This window comes from Myxine glutinosa, chromosome 1 (assembly GCF_964187855.1).
Source record: "Myxine glutinosa chromosome 1, kmMyxGlut1.1, whole genome shotgun sequence".
Classification (NCBI taxonomy): domain Eukaryota; kingdom Metazoa; phylum Chordata; class Myxini; order Myxiniformes; family Myxinidae; genus Myxine; species Myxine glutinosa.
This window is the reverse complement of record NC_136261.1, coordinates 37,247,035-37,264,897: the sequence shown is the minus strand read 5'-3', so window position 1 is coordinate 37,264,897 and position 17,863 is coordinate 37,247,035. Positions and strand designations below refer to the sequence as shown.

The following is a 17,863-nucleotide window of genomic DNA, read 5'->3' as shown; positions in this document are numbered from 1 at the left end:
AAATATTGCTTCAAAAAGGGGACCACGGTGCTCGAAAAAGACCAACCCCTGCTCTGCGGGGGGAAAATGGCCTCTAAAGGTGGTGCATTAAGATTATAATTGATGGTTTAATGAAAGCTCAGGTCAACCGGATTAAAATTGATGATTTTAGAAGATTTCAACCCTCGACTCTGATTCTGCAACTGGACCTGACGGCATCAGCCCACGGGTCCTAAAATCATGTTCTTCCGCTCTTTCACTCCCTCTCTCTGCTCTCTTCGCCCTCTCTTTTGCTCAAGGTCAACTGCCATCTGCTTGGAAATCAGCCAACATCACCGCTTTGCACAAAAAAGGTGCAAAAACAGATCCCAGCAACTACAGACCAATCAGCCTTCTCCCAATTATCAGCAAAGTCATGGAATCCATCATTGCTTCGGATATGAAATCTTTCCTCTTCTCCAATGGCTTGATCTCTGATCATCAATTTGGTTTCAGACCAGGTCACTCTACTCTGGACATGCTGCTTCTGCTTTCTCAACAATGGATGGAGGTCCTCAATGCCAAACAGGAAATTAGAGCTGTCTCCCTCGACATATCACGTGCCTTCGATACGGTCTGGCACCCCGCTCTGCTCACCAAACTCTCCTCCTTTGGTATCCATGGAAATCTCCACGCATGGCTGGCGGACTTCCTCTCTAGTCGTAGTCAACGTGTGGCCCTGAATGGGTTTCTCTCATCTCCTCTTCCTGTTCAGGCTGGAGTTCCCCAAGGCAGTGTTCTGGGCCCTGTGCTTTTTCTGGTCTTCATCAATGATCTCTCTGACTCTCTTGAAAATCCTCTCTATCTCTTTGCTGATGACTCCACTCTCTGCCACTCCATTCCTCATCCCTCAGATCGGCAGTCTGCAGCCTCCTCACTCTCTGCAGACCTAGACAAAATCACAGACTGGGCAAACAAGTGGAACATGTCTTTCAATCCTGACAAATCTCACACTCTTACGATGTCTCTCCGAAAAGACCGACTGGACAACCCTCCCATCTACTTTCTGAATAATCCTCTCCAAGAAGTTCTGTCACTCAAGCTTTTGGGTCTCACTATCTGCCATGATCTTTCCTGGGAAAACCACATTTCCAAGCTGGCCTCCAAAGCCAGTCGCCGACTGGGCATCCTCCGTCGTGCGAAGTCCTTCCTTGGCACACCTGAGCTCCTCACCACATACAAGGCTTTCATCCGCAGCTCAATGGAGTACTGCTCTCCCCTCCGGGCTGGTGCTCCTGCCTCACACCTAGCTCGTCTTCACGCTGTTGAAACCAAAGCGTTCAGAATCATTGGAATCTCCCGCGATGACGCTATCTCCGAGGGCCTTTCACTTAATCACCGCAGGCAGGTTGGTGGTCTTTCCGTCTTCTACCGACTCCTCTCCGGCCTTGCTCCCCCAGCTCTCTCTGGGTTCTCTCCCCGAAATATTCCTGCAGGTCGCACAATATCTGCCTGCAACCCTCTTATGGTTAAACTGCCAAAATCAAGACTCTCTGTTCACCTTCACTCCTTCATTCCTCTTTTCTCCCACCTCTGGAACAAACTCCCTCACTCTCTTCAATCCCACTCCTCCCTCCAGGTCTTTAAAACGGCTGTTCACCACCATCTCTTATCTTCCCCAATCCAAAACCTTGATCTTTTCTACCCCCACTAATTTCACCCCAAATCCACTTTTTTGAGGTGACCTTTGACTTCTTTCCTGGAAGTCCTTGGTGTCCTTGCGTTTTATACCTATCCTGCCTCCCCCCAGGCCCTCTCCCTCCAAAAACATCTCCCGATGTCCCTGCTCTCAAATGTTGTGTTTGTGTGCTTCCTCCCCTTCTCTCCCCATCTTGTCGACCGCTCCCCTTTTTATATACTTTGTTTGCTTGTTTGTTTGATTTGTTTGTTTGATAAATATTACCTCTTTCACGAGCCTCGACTCTGTATACAAAAAAAAAAAAAAAAAAAATTTTTAGAAATTGATAGAAGATTGAAGAAGAAGATGATAGAAGAGATTGATAGAAATTTAATAGAAGCCATTTTATAAATTTGACCTCTAGATGACCTTTGACCACAAAATCAATAGGCTTCTTTCTTATGACCACCTGTACCATCTGGTGAAGTTTTGTGGAGATCGGTTAAAAAATTGTGACCTGTCGCCAATTGACAGGCAAAAAGACAAACAAGAAGACGTCATGCAGAGCACGATACTTGCAGAGCACGTTTTCTAAATATATCTCAAGAATGCATAAACGGACGTTGCTTGAAATTTGGAACATATTACCTCAACGTACAAAGCATTTACTTCTGAAATTTGCAGCCGATTTCGTCCAGTAGCAGCCGAGAAACGCATTTTCAGGCCCCATGTAATAGCTGCATACAGAGAAACGATTCCTTCTATAAAGGGAGGGGTGCTTTTCACCTCCCTTTGATATACATTCTTGGGTAAAATGCCAAGGGCACAGAAAAGGCCCCTTTATGAAAGGATATGTAGCATGTGGCAAAGAATAAAAAAGAAGGGGCATTCCATAGCTTGTAGAAAATGGTAAACAATACAAAATAAGGGTCATTCAAAAAATAAAAAAATTCAAAAAAATTCAACAATCTCGTGTGCATGCTGGACTACCCTTGTGTTCTGAGGAGGAACCAATGGCGCAACTTTATGTGAACTTTTCTAGAGCATTACTTGGTTCCTCCTCAGAACACAAGGGTAGTCCAGCATGCACATGAGATTTTTTGAATGCCCCTTTTTTTGTATTGTTTGGCATATTCTACAAGCTATGGAATGCCTTCTTTCCCATAGTTTGCCACATGGCACATTCCATATAAAGGGGCCTTCTCTATGCCCCTGGCATTTTACCCAAGAATGTCCCTTCTTTTCTATAGTTTGCCACATGGCACATTCCATATAAAGGGGCCTTCTCTATGCCCCTGGCATTTTTCACAAGATGCATTTTAAACACGAACAAAATGCATTTGTTTATCGTACAAGACTTTATTCAAGATGATATAAAAGACTTTTAAAAGTAAGGAGAAAAAAAATACTCAACCCAGACAGGATTTGAATCCACAATCCCCAGCTTGGAAGTCTGATGCTTTAAAGTCTGATGCTTTATCTATTAGGCCCGTGGTTCTTAACCTGGGTTTGACCGAACCCCAGGGGTTCAGTGAGCCAGTCTCAGGGATTTGACGGAGGTCCTCCGAAACGCATTTCAATTTGTTTTTTTGTTTTTTTTAGTTTTGTATCAATTTTGAATCGATGTGTAATTACGCTTATTATTGATATTATTATTATTTTGCTATGTATGTTACGAACGAATGGAAATGTTATTTGTAATTGTATTCCCATCCCATTCATGGTTTCTCTGGTCTGTGTTTAAGATAAGTTGTTTCACACTGACTGTAGTAAGTTGAATCAATGAGCAACTTGCTAATTATTCTGTTGATGGTGCTGACTTGCTTACTTACTAACTGGATTTTGGACTTTGCAGGTGTTCGGAAATTCCAGTGAATAGCCTCGATTAGCTTGCCGTGTGCTGTGCGTCATTGGTCGCGCCTTACTTTGGAGTTACTGATTAATTGAAAAGAAAGTTGGAAATGTTTGTGGATATGCAGGGCGGGTTCAGAGTTATATTAAAGTCAAAAGTGGATGGTGATTATAAAATATGATTGAATTACTCAGAAAATTAGGTGGAGGTGATATAACTCTTTTGGTCGCAATTCAAAACTAACAATTCGCAGTTTTCTATGTAATATTATAATGGGATTTGAGGCGACACAGAGTTGAGTAGATAATAAATCCTGTCATCGTAACTATAAGTTATGTTTTCTTCGTTAAAATTTCTCAGTTTTCAGAGGGGTACTGATTATATTTAAGCATGTTCCTTTTTCAATTTTTGTCATATAATTATTTGCCCGAACTCAATAAGATCAGTTTGTTACTTTTTTCTTTTTCTTTTTTGCAGTATGTTGAGCAAAAAAAGGAAGTGGTCGGAGGATTACGTGCAGTACAGGTTCACGTGTTTGATGGAACGGGATGGAAGTCAGCGTCCTCAATGCATGCTTTGCAATGTCAAGTTGAGCAACTCCAGCCTAGCATCAGCAAAACTACGGGAACACTTCAAAAAACTGCATGGCGTGGGGCAGTACAAAGACGCAACACTGGATGAATTCAAATTGAAGAGAGTCTGATTCGACGCAAGTGCTACCTTGCCCACTCTCGGCTTCGTTCCAATTGACAAACTGATCCTCACCGCGTTGTATGAAGTTGCATACCTGATCGCAAAGCAAGGCAAACCGCACACCGTTTGCGAGACACTCATCAAACCGGCCGCGTTGAAGATGGCCAACATCATGCTGGGAAATGCTGCTGAAAACAAGTTGTCTCTCGTTCCACTCTCAAATGACACCATCAGATGCAGAATCGACGACATGAGCGACGACATCCTCGCCCAGGTAGTTGCAGATTTCGTCGCGAGCCCGACGAAATTCAGCCTTCAACTCGACGAGACCACCGACGTTTCGAATTTGAGCCAGCTCATCTTATTTGTGCGTTAGGTCAAAGGAGACGAGATCAAGGAAGACTTTCTGTTCTGCAAGCCTCTCACAACAACGATGAAGGCAGCTGACGTGAAGAAGCTTGTGGACGACTTCGTCAGAAGCAACGGCCTCTCGTGGAACATGGTGTCTGCAGTTTGCTCGGAAGGAGCTCCAGCCATGCTGGGATGCAACTCCGGTTTTGGAGCGCTGGTGAAGGCCCATGCACCACACATCATCGTCACGCACTGCCTCCTGCACAGACACGCACTGGCATCAAAAACCCTGCCTCCAAAACTGGCCAATGTTCTGAAAATCGTCGTTGAAACTGTGAATTACGTGCGAAGCCGTGCTCTGAATCATCACATCTTCAAAGAGCTGTGCAATGAAATCGGCTCTGAATTCGAAGTCCCTTCTCTACCACTCTAACATTCGATGGTTATCACGAGGGAAGGTAGTGAGCCGTGTTTTTGCCTGGCGTGTAGAATTAGCCCTGTTTTTGCGAGAACACCAGCATTGCCATGCAACGCACTTCCAAGAGTCAGAGTTCATCCTCGCCTTGGCGTACTTGGCTGACATCTTTGACGCACTCAATCATATCAATTGCCAGATGCAGGGCAGTGGAGTGAATGTCATCGAATCTGAAGAAAAGCTGAGCGCTTTCCGAAAGAAGTTACCGTTGTGGAGGCGGTGAACAGAGAACGACAACTTTGCGAACTTTTCGCTACTGGATGAGCGCGTGAGCGGGATCGAAGATGAGTCTGAAGTTGGAGGCACTGCTGTACCGGGGGAGCTGAAGCAAGCGATTGCCACGCACTTGGATGAGCTGGGAAAGTCATTTGACGGCTACTTCCCCGACCAAGAGCAATACCCAGCAAGGGTGTGGCAGCCGTTTACTTTCGACGTTGCAACGGCAGATGTCAACGACCAATACCTCGATGACCTCATCAAACTTCAGCAGAGCCAGACTCAACAACAACTCTTCGGCACAACAACGCTCTCAACGTTTTGGTGCCGCCAAATGGAAGGGTAACCTCACATCGCTAAAATTGCCCTTGAGATCCTCACCCCGTTCGTTACAACATATCTCTGTGAGCATGCGTTTTCGAAACTGGTGGACATTAAAACAAAGAAAAGCAGCAGGCTTGCATGCGGAAATGATTTGAGGGTGGCCCTTGCCAAAACTAAACCACGCATTTCCCAGATCGCCTCCCGAAAAGAAGAACAGAAAACGCATTAAGATGCAATTATTCTTTATTTTTTGGTCAAATTTGAGGGGTTCCGCGAGTGTTCGGTGGGTTTCGTTCGGGTTCGGCACCTTTAAAAAGGTTAAGAACCACTGCATTAGGCCATTGAGCCACCATGTCAATAAAAAAAAATAAAAAAAACACCTTTAGAGGCCATTTTTCCCCGCAGAGCGGGGGTTGGCCTTTTTTGGGAACCGTGGTTGTTGTTGTTTTTTGGTCCCCTTTTTGAAGCAATGTTTTACAGCCGGATGCCCTTCCTGCCACCTAACCCTTTTTGTTGCCCTTCCTGCCACCAACCCTTTTTGTTGCCTTTTACGACAAGCAGGGAATTACCAGTGAACTGGTACTCAATTTGCCGACCTCGGAAGGGATGACAGGCTGAGTCAACCCCCCTGGTGTTAATTCAGCGATCGACCAGGATTCGAACCCAGGATCTCTAGGATCCTAAGCTGGCCGCTAGCCCAACACCATGGATGAGCCACCATGTCAATATTGAAAAATAAATATATTTTAAAGGAGTATGAAGTGTTTGTACAGTGCATTCAGAAATTATTCAGACCCCTTCACTTTTTTCTTTTTTTTTTTCACATTTTGTTATGTCGCAGCCTTACGCTGAAATTGTTTAAATTTTTTTTTTTTTTTTTTTTCCCCCTCATCAATCTGCACTCAATACCCCATAATGACAAAGAGAAAACAGGATTTTAGAAAGTTTTGCAAATTTATTAAAAAGAAAAAACTGAAATATCACATTGACATAAGCATTCAGACCCTTTGCTATGACACTTGAAATTTATCACAGGTGCCTCCCATTTCTCTTGATCATCTTTGAGATGTTTCTACACCTTGATTGGAGTCCACCTGTGGTAAATTCAATTGATTGGACATGATTTGGAAAGGCACACACCTGTCTATATAAGGTCTCACAGCTGGCAATGCATATCAGAGCAAAAACCAAGCCATGAGGACAAAGGAACTGCCTGCAGAGCTCAGAGACAGGATTGTGTCAAGGCACAGATCTGGGGAAGCCAACAACAAAAAAATTCTGCTGCATTGAAGGTTCCCAAGAGCACAGTGGCGTCCATAATTCTTAAATGGAAGAAGTTTGAAACAACCAGGACTCTTCCTAGAGCTGGCCGCCCGGCCAAACTGAGCAATCGGGGGAAAAGGGCCTTGGTAAGAGAGGTGACCAAGAACCCGATGGTCACTCTGGCTGAGCTCCAGAGATCCTGTGTGGAGATGGGAGAAACTTCCAGAAGGACAACCATCACTGCAACACTCCACAGATCTGGGCTTTATAGCAGAGTGGCCAGACGGAAGCCTCTCCCCAGTGAAAGACACATGAAAGCCCGCTTGGAGTTTGCAAAAATGTACCTAAAGGACTCTCAAACTGTGAGAAACAAGATTCTGTGGTCTGATGAAACCGAGATCGAACTGTTTGGCCTCAATTCTAAGCGTCATGTCTGGAGGAAACCAGGCACCGCTCATCACCTGCCCAATACCATCCCAACGGTGAAGCATGGTGGTGGCAGCATCATGATGTGGTGGTGTTTTTCAGCAGCAGGGACTGGGGGACTGGTCAGGGTTGAGGGAACAATGAACGGAGCAAAATACAGAGATATCCTTCATGAAAACTTGAAACATAGCGTTCAGGACCTCAGACTGTGTCCAAGGTTCACCTTCCAACAGGACAATGACCCTAAGCACACAGCCAAGATAACGCAGGAGTGGCTTCGGGACAACTCTGTGAAGGTCCTTGAGTGGCCCAGCCAGAGCCCTGACTTGAACCCAATCGAACATCTCTGGAGAGACCTGAAAATGTCTGTCCACCGACGGTCCCCATCCAACCTGACAGAGCTTGAGAGGATCTGCAGAGAAGAATGGCAGAAAATCCCCAAATCCAGGTGTGCACAGCTTATCGCGTCATACCCAAGAAGATTCAAGGCTGTAATCGCTGCCAAAGGTGCTTCAACTAAGTACTGAGTTAAGGGTCTGAATACTTATGTCAATGTGATATTTCAGTTTTTTCTTTTTAATAAATTTGCAAAAATTTCTAAAAGCCTGTTTTCTCTTTGTCATTATGGGGTATTGAGTGTAGATCGATGAGGGAAAAAATGAATTTAAACGATTTCAGCACAAGGCTGCAACATAACAAAATGTGAAAAAAATGAAGGGGTCTGAATACTTTCTGAATGCGCTGTATATGCATAGTTATATATACAGCTGGCAAAAGTATCCAGCGCTGCCGGGTAACAATGAGTCACTTGCTGACGGGAATATGATATATGCAATCTGGGTTCTTCATCTGGAGGGAATTTTAAAAACAGATCGCAAGTACACTGGAGCAGTGGCGTATCGAGGAAAAATGACGCTCAGGGCGAGATGTCAAATTGCCGCCTCTTGTAACGTCCTACGTCTTTGAATGGTGGGTTTGTGTGTGTGTGTGTGTGTGTGTGTGTGTGTGTGTGTGTGTGTGTGTGTGCGTGTGTGTGTGTGTGTGTGTGTGTGTTTGCATCCGTGTGTGTGTGTGTGTACGTGTGTGTGTGTGTGTGTGTGTGTGTGTGTTTGTGTGTGTCCATGTGTTTTTTTTAGATCTAAAGCTCAAAGGTTAAGGCTGCATAAAATCATCAATTTTCATTTTGTATTTTTTTTTACATCTATTTTCGTTATTTTGAGCATACGTAAGAAGAAGAAGAAGACGTCTGAATTCAAACAGACGTGGATGGGCTTTGCATTTTCAGATGCTTTCTGGTTTAGCAGTTGCAACTGGACCTACCCCCACCACTCCACACTCCACCCCTTTACTTAATTTCCTCACACGGTTAAAAACCACAATGCGACAAGCTCGACAAACTCTTAATCCAAACCGATCTTCAAAATTCCAACTTCAGAATTGACTCTAACACGAACAGTTACAGCAGTTCCAACTACTTAAAAAGTGTTGTTTGCTAAAACCGTTTTATTCAAAAAACGCGTCTGAGCAGTTCCCATGGAAGTAAGTATTAAGTTAAAAACTATTATAAAGTTAAAATTAAAATAAAAAACCCCAGAATGACAATCACAGCCTTGCTAAAATAAATGCATATATACTTAGTTATAAAATCGCAAGATATGGTAAATTTTGTCAGATTTCACTCCATATGTGAAGATTATTTCGTTTACAGCATCCAATCCTCATATCCAAATCCAGATTTTGATGATATGGTTCAATTATGTAATGATAATAAATCGATCGTGTTTCCAAGGCAAGGTACGTTTGAGTAGGCTGAAACAAAATGGCGGCTTAAGAATCCAGCGAGGTGAGTAGTAGGAAAATGTTGGTGCTAAAAGACACACCTAATTGTACATGTAAGTGAATGGGGAAAGTGTGTTGGAACCTATGGACCACGCAGCCAAAAACCCAAAAACAGGCAGAAATTTCTCCTTCCCCATCTAATCCATTAACAAAGGTTAAATCCTCAATAGACCCCCCAGTAGGCACACAGACATTGGATCCACGTTGAATGAACGTCAAGATTCGACGTGGACCCGAGGTTGAAAACGAGTTGGATTTGCAAAGTGGATCAACGTCATTTTTCCAACGTCGAAACAACGTCGAATAAACGTTGATACAATGTCACACTTTCGAAACAATGTCATTTATTCGATTAAAAAATCAAGAGCCAAGTTGCCAACGGTGAAACAACGTTGAATGACTGTCGGGTTTTGATGTAGGTATTAATGTTGAGTCTCAGGTTGGGTTTTGGTCGTCCGACGTCGCGACCTCATTCCAACCGTTATTCGACGTTGAAACAACGTCGTGTGCCCGCTGGGCCCTTACACCTAAGTTCTATGTTTTTCCTTTATCTCTTTTTTTTTTTTTTTTTTTTTTTTTTTTTTTTGTATACAAGATCGAGGCTCGTGAAAGAGCAAACATTAATCACACAAAAAGACAAACCGACACACAAAACACAAAAAACAAGGGGAGCGGCAGACAAGATGGGGAGAGAGGGGGGAGGACACAAAAGAGAGGGGGAAGAAGGGGAAGGACACAAACACAACATTTGAGAGCAGGGACATCGGGAGGACTTGGGGGGAGGTGGGAGAGGATTAAAACATATGAACACTGCAAGGACTCTGGGGTGAATTACCGGGGGTAGAAAAGATCAAGGTTTTCGATGGGGGAAGATAAGAGATGGTGGTGAACAGCTGTTTTAAAGACCTGGAGGGAGGAGTGGGATTGAAGGGAGTGGGGGAGTTTGTTCCAGAGGCGGGAGAAAAGGGGAATGAAAGAGTGAAGGTGAGCAGAGAGCCTAGACTTTGGCAGTTTAACCATAAGAGGGTTGCAGGCAGATCTTGTGCGACCTGAAGGAATATTGGGGGGACAGAGCACAGAGAGAGCTGGGGGAGCAAGGCCGGAGAGGAGTCGGTAGAAGACAGAAAGACCACCAACCTGCCTGCGGTGAGTGAGTGAAAGGCCCTCGGCGTTGACTACATCGCAGGAGATTCCAATGATTCTGAAAGCTTTGGCCTCAACAGCGTGAAGCCGAGCAAGGTGTGAGGCAGGAGCACCAGCCCAGAGGGGGGAACAGTATTCCATTGAGCTGCGGATGAAAGCCTTGTATGTGGTGAGGAGCTCAGGTGTGCCAAGGAAGGACTTCGCACGACGGAGGATGCCCAGTCGGCGACTGGCTTTGGAGGCCAGCTTGGAAATGTGGTTTTCCCAAGAAAGATCATGGCAGATAGTGAGACCCAAAAGCTTGAGCGACAGAACTTCTTGGAGAGGATTGTTGAGAAAGTAGATGGGAGGGTTGTCCAGTCGGTCCTTTCGGAGAGACATTGTAAGAGTGTGAGATTTGTCAGGATTGAAAGACATGTTCCACTTGTTTGACCAGTCTGTGATTTTGTCCAGGTCTGCAGAGAGTGAGGAGGCTGCAGACTGCCGATCTGAGGGATGAGGAATGGAGCGACAGAGAGTAGAGTCGTCAGCAAAGAGATAGAGAGGATTTTCAAGAGAGTCAGAGAGATCATTGATGAAGACCAGAAAAAGCACAGGGCCCAGAACACTACCTTGGGGAACTCCAGCCTGAACAGGAAGAGGAGATGAGAGAAACCCATTCAGGGCCACACGTTGACTACGACCAGAGAGGAAGTCCGCCAGCCATGCGTGGAGATTTCCATGGATACCAAAGGAGGAGAGTTTGGAGAGCAGAGCAGGGTGCCAGACCGTATCGAAGGCACGTGAAATGTCAAGGGAGACAGCTCTAATTTCCTGTTTGGCGTTGAGGACCTCCATCCATTGTTGAGAAAGCAGAAGCAGCATGTCCAGAGTAGAGTGACCAGGTCTGAAACCAAATTGATGATCAGAGATCAAGCCATTGGAGAAGAGGAAAGATTTAATATCTGAAGCAATGATGGATTCCATGACTTTGCTGATAATTGGGAGAAGGCTGATTGGTCTGTAGTTGCTGGGATCTGTTTTTGCACCTTTTTTGTGCAAAGCGGTGATGTTGGCTGATTTCCAAGCAGATGGCAGATGACCTTGAGCAAAAGAGAGGGTGAAGAGAACAGAAAGAGGGAGTGAAAGAGCAGAAGAACATGATTTTAGGACCCGTGGGCTGATGCCGTCAGGACCAGTTGCAGAATCAGAGTCGAGGGTTGACAGAAACTTTTCCACCTTGTCAGGAGGAAAGGACACAGAGTCCAGGAGCAGCTGGGTACGACTGGGTATGGTGGGTACAGAGAGGGATGGGTTTGGGAAAATTGAACTATTTCTAATTGAACAAGTAGTCAGGTTCACTATGTTTTTTCGTTCAAAATCATGGTAGATTAGCAAACCTATACATTTTTGGAAACGTTATTACATGGAAAATCTGAAAATCAATGTTTACATTTGCCAATTCCGACCAATTCGACCAATTCGACCAATCGACCAATTCCATTCGACCAATTCGACCATTCAACCATTCGACCAATCGCTCCGATCGACCATTCGACCATTCGACCAATTCGATCGATTCGATTCGATTCATCGAATTCGATTCGATCGACCATTCGACCAATTCGATTTGCCAATCAATTTGACCGACCTTTGCTTGTGTGGAACGGACTGTGAAAACGATGCGGACTATATTGTCGGATACGACACACAGGACAGTGATGACGAACTCTAAATGGCATATTCTGTAATCGTGTATGTTTGATGCCATGGACTGCCTGTGTATATTTTGTCATTGACTGCCTGTGTAGATGTGAAGTTATACTGACTGCATGTGTACATATGATTTTGCTGACTGCCTGTGTATGTTTGGTGATATGAATTATTGTGAAACATTTTGATGTTATTAACTGCCTGTACAAAATGATAACATGTATTTGATTATGCAACTTATCGCGAATATAAAGACAGTATTTTGCAATTCAAAACCTTTGATTCGTGTCTTACCATTCCCCATAGCACTAATTTGATACTTTCATTGGATTCCTTGTCCCTGAAAATATAGGTTTAGTATATTTTTAAAAGTTTTTAGGGTAATTAGAGGCAGAAATAGAACAAAATATGTATTTTACAGTGGCCATTTTGAAAATCCAAAATGCCCGCCATACAGGTATCTCTCCAAATGTAAACACTGATTTTTAGTTTCCTTATGCTATAACCTTTCCAAAAATGTATAGGTTTGCTAATCTACCATGATTTTGAACGAAATATAATTTATTGACATAGTGAACCTGACTAAAGTCAGGAGACGACGATGGTTCACGAGCGAGCGGTATTCAATGACAAAGGACGGACTATAACCGAAACAGGCCCGGACAGGCCGGCCCAGAAATGTCAAAACGAAGGTTACTGACCTTGAAATGAGATACAAAATAATGTATAATCAGTTATGAGGTTAGTTATCTACACAATACCGAAAATTCGGTGAAAAATGAAATGAAAAAAAAAAATTCGAGCTCCGTGGGGCTAGACACATGACATTGGCCTCACCAAATATCGAAACCCCTGTCAGATTCCACCAAACCCCTCAGAGAAGATGTAGCTTGAACTCGATTACCCCCTAAAAAGACGTCTTTTTCGGGCGTGGCTCCGCCCACAATGGGCGCAAAAATCCATATTATCAGATGAAATACCAACTTCTGTCCTGGAAGTCCTTGGTGTCCTTGTGTTTTATACTTCTCCCACCCCCCCCCCCCCCCCCACCTTCCCACGCCTCCTCCCCCCAAGCCCTCTCCCTCCCACACATCTCCCTGCTCTCAAATGTTGTGTTTGTGTGCTTCCCCTTCTCTCCCCATCTTGTCTTCCGCTCCTTCTTTTTATATATTTTGTTTGTCTGGTTGATTTGTTTGTGAAATAAATGTTAGCTCTTTCACGAGCCTCGATTCAGTATCCAAAAAAAAAAAATACGCCCACTCTAGGCAGGACAAAACTAGCTCATGATATCAACCTCCCACCCAAGTTTCATCAAGATCGGATGACATCATCGGGTAGTTATGCTGTGGACAGACAGACACACAGATGCACACACATGACGAATATAGTGGTCACTTGATAACTCGTGAACCAAAAACTATTTGACCAACTAAGCCATTAACAACGGTTAAATCCTCAATAGACCCCCAAACCCTTTGTTGATTCTAAAACACCCATATTTTCTTTGAACTCGTATAGAGAGCCAACAAATAATTGTTTATGTTATATTTTCGGGAATAACTGAATTTTCTTATTGAACTCATCACCATCGAGAATATTGATAAATAGTATGTTTGAACTTGGTTCTTGGCTCAAGTATCTTTTTGGGCAGAGATGAAATGATAAACCTCTCTTATTGCTCTTGTCTGAGCACCTCCTGAGGCACATATCATTTTGAGATTGTAGTAAATTATTTTTCCATTGAACTTTTGTTAACCCTTAAAGTTTTCTGTCTATTCAAGGATGTTATATTTTCTTTACATCCTCTAACTTATTTGTATTTAAATTTATCCGCTTATTTGCTTGATATACTTTTGTTTTAGTTATTTCTTCAATAAAACTTATTTGATATTTCTCACATTCATGATATTTTCAATTTTTATACCAAGGCTGTGATTTTCTCCACTCTTTGGTTTGGTTCTTGCTTGGTTATATCATTTATATACCAGTAAAAAAGGCGGCGGTAGCTAGTTAAATCCCCCCATCCATATTTTAAAATTAATTCTGATGTATATCTCAACACTTATACTTATCTTTTAAATATCATAACACTTATGTTTATCTTAACTCTTTTATTTATCTTAACACTTATATTATCTTACCACTTATCTTAATACTTATATCCATCCATAAGGGACACTATCAATTCCATTGTCTAAAATAAACCTCTTATCATCAAAAGCCCCCAATGCCTTCTTATTTACCTCCTCTGTATATAATTGATGTTTATAACCTCTTATTGTTTTCATTTTTCTATACTCTTCTTTCTTAAAGGTTAAACAGCTGTAATAATGTTCAACGTTTATTGTTTCTTTGATTACATTTTTCTTTTCCTCCTATAACTTTTTATCACTCTTTTCAAGATTATTATCAATATATTTATAAGCATAAGCCTTTTGCCTTTGCTCTCAATCCCACAAATTTACTCATCTTTCCACCCAATTCATCTTTAAACCTTCCAATAACCTTTTTATTCTTTGTAGAGAATAGTTTATCTGATTTATAATTGCTTGTATCAAATGTATCAATATCTTGAGACATATCTTTATAAATATCCTCTGTATTGATTTTCAAAATAAAGCTGTCTGTATCCATATATAGTAGATTAATATCATCCACACATCTCCTCTTCAAATTATTGTAAAAGTAATCATACATTAATAATTTTGATAAGTCAAGAATTGATGTTCCTATATAAATCGGTTTATCCATTTCAATACTTTATTTAACCAAATGGATAGCACAAAAACTTTTTGAAAACACCTCCACTCTTTGAAAACTTGGTTTATTAATTAATTTAGATGCTTGTTTCCAAGATGTAGCAAGTCTTATATTTTGCCTGTTTCTAACATTCTCCATTGTCTTTCCAAACACAGTATTGTTCATCAATTTATAAAAGTCCTTCTCAAAATCTGTCTTTGCCTCTGTTCTTCTCTTTGTATTAAAATCAATATATGTTTTTAACCAATGACTTTGTCTAAACTGTAGAACTCTATGAATCTTCTTTACTCTCAAAGCAGCAGCCAAATATTGTCTCAAATTCCTTTGATGGAGAACAGAATTTTCTTTATCATATGTTACGTGTTCCTCCCCGACCTCCACGTGGTCCCAACCCACAGCAAATTTGCAGTGGAAAGAGGAATCCCAAAGATGCGATCCAAACGTGCACATTCACTATTCAACCGGTGAACCGCACCGTATTCTTCAAACGCCGCTGTCGCACACACACCTCCTCGGCAAACCACCAGAGGGCGAGACCAGCGGACGCGGCAAAACCTTGTTCCGCGAACGACGCGCGAGGTTCCCAAAATGGCGGACGGCTCTTACTCGAGCCGCAGCCTCTAGGCAAGGATTCTCCGGAATCTCATGCCTGTACCTGACTACGCAGGCTTTTTCAATACTCCAGCGATAACACAGATCGCACGATTCTTTTCACGGACTCAAAGTTCACTCGCGACGTTCGCTCAACCACGCTCCGTACGGAGCTTCAAGACACGTCTTTTCACTGTCCTCACGCCTTCCTCTTCTTCCCTCTTCCCCTCTTCTTCTTCCTCTATCATCGTCTTCCGGTGCTCGATCCTGTTTCCTGTCTCGTTTTTCCCTGAGCGCTTTTAACCCATTTAACCACAATAACCATTTCCTTTAAACAACAATAACCATAATCGCCGTTTCCTTCAAACCCCAATAATAATAATAATAATACATAGAACCAGAAGGGTTTCAAGTGGATGAAAACCACAACAGCGGAAGGGACGAATCCGTAACACTTCCCCCCCTCAAGAAAGAAAGTTCGAACCTCGTGAAAACTTTCTTTGTAGGCAACACCCTTTAAACAAACAAAAGTAACTCACCCCCAAATCATCAATTCCCGTGAGCAACAACAATCAATATTTCCCCAAAAATAAAGCAACAAAATTCCACACAACCCACAGGGATCTCCAAAGTTAATTCACTCTGGACAAAGCGTCAACAACGACATTGTCCCTGCCCGTTACAGGTTCAATTTCCCAGTTGGACTCCTGCAAAGCCAAACTCCATCTCAACACCCTCTGATTTTTTTTACTTTTAGTTTATTTTGAATGAAGGTTAAGGGGTAGTGATCAAAATCCAAAGTCAAGCCAATCTACAGCACATTTCCCCGGGAGGTGGAGCTGAAAGCCAGGTTCCATGGTGGTTGGGTGGTGAGGCCTGGAAGTATTCACTACATGGACGCCTTTAGGAACGTGGAGTTCACGGTTAGTCCGCGCAGGAAAGTTCACTACATGGACGCCTTTAGGAACATGGAGTTCACGGTTAATCCGTGTAGGGAAGTTCACTACATGGACGCCTTTAGGAATGTGGCGTTCACGGTTACTCCGTGTAGGAATGTTTGCTCGGCTGCTCTGCCGTTTTCAGTGCTTCAACTCTTTCTAACTTTCGTAATAATCACGGTTGGACCGCTTGTCACTGTAGTCACGTAAATAGCGGTCTCATTCTTGGCCACTACCCTGATAATCCTTCCTTCGGGAGCTGCCATAACTCTGGGAGCCACCATAAGAATATCGATTGCGGCCACCACCAAAACTACTACTCCGTTGTCCTCCTCTGTAGCCCCATCGACACCTATGAAATGCCTTCCCTACTGTTATGGTCCGACTCTCCAACTCCTTGCTATTCAGATCCTTTTCTGCATCTCTGGCGTCCTTTGAGTTTTCAAACGTGACAAAGCCAAACCCTCTTGACTTTTGTGTCTCCCTGTCTTTTATCAGCAGCACTTCCAAAAGCGGTCCATATTTGCTGAAGGCAGACTCCAGAACATCTTCCTTTGTTTTGAAGTTCAGTCCCCTACAAAGAGCTTGCCAATATTGCCTCCATCCCTGACTTGCGTGTGCTGACACTTAATTTCAGGGTACATCCTCTTCTCTTCAGGGCACTTCCTACTAGGCTTTTCAACAAACATCGGGTTACCAGAAACTTGACCACCGGCCAAATCATTCCCGATAACAAAAGATACTCCCTCTACAGGAAGAGTGGCTTGTAAACCTACGGTGACCGGTCCTGACACCAAATCAGACTCCAAATGGATGACATGAAGGGGAGCTCTAACACAGCCACCAATCCCCTGTAACCGAACACTATCACCAGTTGCCGTCTCCTCTGACAATGGCAAGATGCCTTCAAGCATTAAAGATTGATGTGCTCCTGTGTCCCTCAATACCCTAACAGGTCTTGGGTTAGTCGAGTCTCCATCCAGTGACACAAACCCCTCTGAAATAAATGGTTGGTAACCCTTTTGAGGGCGATTTTTCACATTTGCCATTGCATTCGGAGTTGTACTAGTCGAACTCTGCTCCTGATTTTCCTTTCTCAGAGCATAACAGTGGGACATCAAGTGTCCAGGTTTATGGCAAAAAGCGCAAGCATGCCCGGAGGAGAACCTCGTGGTCTGCCTCGAGCTCCCCGGAGGATACGTCTGCCTTGGAACTGTTGTCTTCTGATTTCTAGAAGTCGTGGTATCAGAGTGTTCCCCATAGTCATCTCGAGGCCGCCCCCATGAATTTTCGTTCTCTGCCCCTGATGTACCATAGCTCCCCTGGCTAAGTCTAGGCGAGAAGTTAGGTTTGTGGAACCCCATCCTGTGTGTTAAGGCATAGTCATCTGCCATGGTGGCTTCCTCATACAACTTTGGTACTTTCCTTTCCTCCAGATGTACTTTAATGTCCTCGTGGACACACTGTTGGAATTCCTCCACCAGGATCAATTGTCGCAATAGTTCGAAGTCTTTCCCAGCCCCTTTTGAATCACACCACCTATCAAACATGGTTTCTTTCATTCTGGCAAACTCCACATGGGTCTCCCTCTCCCTCTTCCTGGCATTCCGGAATTTTTGCCGGTAAGCTTCCGGGACCAATTCATAGGCTTTGAGAATGTTTTT

General features: G+C 43.4%; 1 long non-coding RNA gene across 1 annotated transcript in view; it reads left to right on the top strand.

The window, feature by feature from the left end:
- LOC144889834 (uncharacterized) overlaps window positions 1–17,863 on the top strand; it is a 118,094-nt gene that overhangs the window by 31,402 nt on the left and 68,829 nt on the right. The gene's annotated exons all lie outside the window — the stretch shown is intronic.